Raw genomic sequence first — 5,763 nt, 5'->3', positions numbered from 1 at the left:
GGGTTTTTTTTCCCAAGGTGGAGAACCTTGCATTTATCGGCGTTGAACACCATCAGATTCTCGTCCGCCCACTTGCTGAGCCTGTCCAGGTCAGCCTGGATAACCTGCCTGTCTTCTGGTGTGGATGCTTTGGCCCAAAGTTTGGTGTCATCGGCGAACTTGGCCAGTCTGCTTCTGACTCCAGTGTCCACATCATTAATGAAGATGTTGAACAGTATGGGTCCAAGGACAGAGCCTTGGGGGACCCCACTGGTCACAGGACACCACGATGAGTGACTTCCATCAATTACTACCCTCTGGGTCTGACCCCGGAGCCAATTTTCCAGCCAGTGGATCGTGGAGGACCCAAGGCGACAATTGGCCAGTTTCTCCAAGAGGCGATCATGGGACACCAGATCGGTGGAATTAAGAGCCCAAATGATGAGCCCAGCCCAAATGATGATGTTTAGATTCATTTTCAACAGTCCAGCTCCATCCTCTTTGGAACTACTGTTCAGTTAGTTGAAGACTGCTATTAAATCCTCTCTCAGTCTTCATTTCCCTTCCGTTTCCCACAAATATGAAAAAGATGTCCCTTGACATTCAGAATTATAAATGGGTACAAGTCCTATATTCTCAAAAATGCTTCTAATATTTATCATCTCTGTAGGAAACTGAAGAAGAGAACATCCCTTTCTTTGGATTACAGAGATAGGGAAATTTAATGAGCAAGAAGCACAGAACAGGCTGTGTAAAGGGATTGCATAGAGAAGTTAAGGTAAAACGGAAAAAGGGACTGATAAAACCAGCATGAGTTCCAAGTAAGTTCTGCCTACATTCAGTCTCCTACCCATAAAAAATCTCATCAATTTTTTTTTTTAATAAATATATTTGAACATAGGACATCATAATGGAAGGAATCTCCAGTATTATTTAGTCTGACTCCCAGTTGTTATAAACAACTATGCATTTTGGTTTCAAGGAAACTTTGAGAGCCACCTGAATTCCAAAAGAGTCACAAGTCTACCAGTTTAGTCACTCACCTGAAGGGTGCATCTACACATGCACTTAACTGCAGAGTTGACTAATAGCCTGTGCAGTAAAGCATCACCATTTACATATGCACCTGTACTAGGGTGCAGTAAATTAACTCCACTGTAGGACAGTACTGTCTGGGACAAGAACTATCATACAGTGGAATAATTTTACGCCACCTCAAAACATGTATAGATGGTGACCAGGCCTGGATGGGGCACAAGTGTGCTACAGTGTGGGGGCTGCCTGCTGGCTAGCCCCACATTGCAGTACCCTCATGCCCCAGCCACCCTCAATGCTGCCCAATGCCACCATGAGGAGCCCAGGGCTGACCCCTGGGGTTCCCCGCCAGTCCAGGGTTGCTCTGCCTTGGCTCACATTGGTGCAGTAATGGGCACATATGAAGATGCTGTGGCCAGGAAGCAGCTGCCTCTATTGTGAACTGCACCAGAGTTTATTGCTCCAAGTTAATTGCTCATGTAGATGCACCCAAGATGTGGTACATCCAAATTCAAGTGCCAATTCTGTCTGTTACCTTAAATACCATCCCAGCCATTGACTTGGAGGTAGAGGTCTGTCTACTTATCTCTTTATCAAACAGCAAAGCATTTCTAATGTTCTTGGATTTATGCCAATGCAGAATAAAAACAATTTTCAAAACCTTTCAAGAAAGGGTATTCTTATCCTTTCCAAAAAGCCATACTAGCCAGAACCTTGGTTTTGCTTTCTGTATTACCTTTTTATCATTTTCCTTTCTCAATTACCTTTCCTACACGCACCAGGCATACTCCTGAACCCCTACTCCTTTCAGCTCCCCACACTCTGACATAACTCCTGGCAAAGATATGTACAACTGAAAAAAACCAGAAGAAAAAATGAAACAAAACAAAACACATACAATGCCACATCTCATCACCTAAATGACATTACCAGAAACATTTCAGACAATCGCTTTGCAGAATGACAAAAACTGTTACAAATGACTCCCAATTACCCATCAATTAAACAGCCAAAATACATACACTAACCATCTACTTCAACATACCACCAGCACAGTCATCTGGAGGCATCCAATTTCCCTTTCTATATCACTTGATACAGTCCAAGTTAAAAGCTTCAGAGGTTCTGTGACATGAAGGGAATTACACACATGCTGATGTAGGGAGAGTGGCAATGCTTAGGGTGGGGACAGACCTGGGCTCCCCAGCAGTTTCAGAAGCATCCTTCAGATCCAGATTCTCTGGTGCTGCTGCCTCAACAGCACTCAAGGAATGAACACACATGTACTTTCGGAATTACTTCTAAATTTATAATCTGTTCTGATGTTTACTACTCCTGGGAGGAGAAAGTGCTTTGCTCAGAGTTTTAAAAAAAAAAGAACAAAATCAGTCTTCTTCACTTTGCAGTCCTCTAGAACAAATACAAAATAACTGTGCATGAAATGACAACCTTTTATATGAAGAAGGCACAGCAGTGTCTTGGAATCATGCAATACTGTATTGAACTGCCTTTCAAATTCTAAAATTATCCTTCTCACCATTTTATTTATATTAACCATGAATGCTGCTGCCTTCATTCAAAAATGCAAAAAATGGAAAAAAATGCACCATGAAACTCCTATCCTCATTTACGGAAAACCAACGCCTCCTTGGGACTTAAATTCACTCAGAAAAGACAGAAGTAATTATAAATCCTTTATAACATTCCTCCCATAATAATAAATCCTATTACAGCACTGCAAAGAACATATGCATAAATTAGCTGAGTTTTCAAAACAGATCTGTGCGGGCCGGGAACGATCCGAGGCCCTTTTGTGCACCGCGGGCTGTGGCCAGCAGCCCGGACACACCGGGTCGGGGAAGGCAGCCGGCGCGCTAGAATTAGGCACGGACGCTTAATGGTTGTTTAAGATTGTTTACTTACACCGAAGATGGTCGCGGTGTCGGCTGGAACATTTCCAGGAATACTTCGCTTAAATCCTAGTTTTAGGACTCGGACAGAACTCTGGATTCACTCACACGAAGTTGTAGAGGCTTCGTGGAACTTTTGCACGCAGGGAAGGGTACGTCGAGGGATCGTTCGGCGACGGGGAGAAGAATCGATAGGTGATCAGTCTATCGATCAGCTAGCCACAAGTCAAATCTCCTTAGAGGCACTTTGCAGTGTGCTCAAAGTTCTCCGACTTGGGCGGAAACCACTCAAGCCTCTTATACGGCTAGCAAGCCAATCGCTATCCGCCACATAGGAATAATTTAGAACCGACCAATAGTGGGGCACAAATTTAAATACAAATGGTGGGAACTCCTTGCAACGTGCATTTCTGTGCTGCAATGAAGAAATACACCCTGCAAAGAAAGCTACAAACAGCAGGAAAATAATTTAGCAGTGCTGAAATGCACACAAACAAAAAATCACACCCTTGGGTTGTGACAAGATCTATGTAAGAAACTTGTGATTCAAATTCATTCATGAGTATTTGAAAAGTCACATAATTTATATTTCTTAATCTATCCCTGCTTTGGAATTCCCACTCTGCCTTGCAATATGGCACTATTAGCTTGTTCCAAGCATTGCCTCAGACCTTGAGTTCTCAGTCTTTCTTTCAGTACAAAATATCAACCTTAAATATTTTTTTTCATTATCATCAATAGACATCACATTTTACCAAGTTTCACTGCTTAAAAGCATTTAAAATTAACAGGCAAAGCAGAATGCTAATTAGCAATACAGGATTCTTCCAAATCTAATATTCTTAAATTTACAGATGACTGTTTTGCTTAATATTAAAAACTCAATAAAATGACAAGCTCAATTAGCAACATCTCAAATCAAAGCACATTATTTCAGGAAGCATTAAATATTCCCAAGAACATAATATGGGAGAAAACCCAGATCTGACAATCAGCCATCATCTCAATTAAATCGAAACAACCCTTTTCCATTTTTAGCCCAAAGGAGAGATTTTTCCATCTTTCTTCAGGGTGCTTTCATCTGATCTAATTAAAGACGTAGAATGGGAACACATCTTACTAAGCTATTACCTGCAGCAATGTAATTTTAAATATGCTCTGCCAACAGACAGGCAGTGTTATTTTGTGTATGGTCTTTTCTTTTTGGTAAGAAAGATATTTCCTATAATGGATCCAAATACAAACCTGCACATGGCCAATCTAACTTAATGATTTAATCTGAAGTTGCCACTGGCAAACTTGAACATTAGTACAAACCAGGCTGCCATTCAAATTGTCTGGGTTTGTTTTGCCTCAAGGACAACTTTAACTTTTTTTTTTTTTTTTTAACATTAATCCTTAGTGCAGTTAGAGACTGTCACCACTGATGTATAAAATTCCCATTGATTAGAGTATTTACTGAAGTAGGAACTCAAAACTATTCTCCATTTATTTTTAATTCAGAATGGGATGACTTACCCGTCTCAAGACTTGGTCTGTTTTCTTCCCTATGTGCAGCTTGGGCCCCATTGACAGAACTGGACTCGCATACAGCTCCAGCCCCTGTCCCTTGTCCCAGCCCCTGGCTCCAGCCCCCAGCATCTGGCCCCAGCTCCAGCCCCTGGCCTCCAGCCCTCAGCCCCCTTCAGAAACTGTCCCATGCTGGACCAAGACGGAGCGCTCATGGACCACTGCTCCTTAGAGGGAACATTGGCCACCATATAGCAACATGTAGACACACCATTTCTGAATCTAGTCCTGATTACCGAAGAAAAATATTGCTTCCCAAATCACATTACTCAAGATCCAGCATGAAAGACACTCTTTGTTCATAGAGCCGCTCTTTCTTCATAGAGGAAAAGTCTACACAACTCTAGGGCTCTGTGGGTCCTACACTGTCCATTTTCCCTCATCAGAGGAATTTCTGCCATGATACAAAGGCTGTTGTTCAGCTCTTTCTGTTTCTAGCTTTCCAAGTTATGTCATTTGTAACCCAAGTTGTACCTCCAGCTCCAACCATATCACAGCAGGCCTCTATTAAGAAGCTGCCAGACCAGTTGGGCCGCTTACCCAGTTTCGGCAGGCTGTTGAGGGCTGCATCAGTATCCCCTCCCCTTGACAGGTGCCCCGCACCCTAGTCACCATCTTGGGACCAATGTCCCAGGGCCAGCACAGGTGGGGCCCAGAGTGGGGCACAGGCTGGCAGGGGTCTGTGGAGATGGGCTGAGCTGCACCAGCATGGAGAGGGGGGAGCTGGCCCAGCTTCATAGAGCCCCTGCCAGCTGGGACCCTTCTCTGGACCCCACCAGCACTGGCCCCAGGGCACCAGTGCAGGCCCTGTGCTCCTGCTGGCTCCCTGCCCACTCACTCCCAGTGCCCCCCAGCCCCACGGTACAGGTGGGGGGCAGCACACAGCCCTGATTCCCTGCTCACCAGCAAGGCAGAAGCTGGTGCTGAGTGCAGGGAAAAGTAGCCCCTCACCTGCCCCATGGCTGGCGCTCCCTGCTACAGGCAGTCACAGCCTACACAGGGCTGTCTGGAGCAGGCACAGGCAGCCCCACATGGGCTGCAAGTGGCTACAGTGCAGGGCACCGGCCCTGGGGCAAGTGAGGGGCCGCTTTTCCCCGTGCTCAGCACCAGCTTGTAACCTGGCCCCGCTGCCAGCCTGAGCCCTGTGCCAGCTCCGGGCTCGCCCATCAGCAGCTGCAGCCCCCCTGCTTGCTGTGCTGGGCAGTGTTTGCTGCTGCCTGCCTGGAGCTCGCATGTGGGGTGGCCCAGAGGCGGCGGTGGCAAACACTGC

The sequence above is a fragment of the Alligator sinensis genome, unplaced genomic scaffold, assembly GCF_000455745.1.
Source record: "Alligator sinensis unplaced genomic scaffold, ASM45574v1 scaffold465_2, whole genome shotgun sequence".
Classification (NCBI taxonomy): Eukaryota; Metazoa; Chordata; order Crocodylia; family Alligatoridae; genus Alligator; species Alligator sinensis.
Note: the sequence above shows the minus strand (reverse complement) of the source record.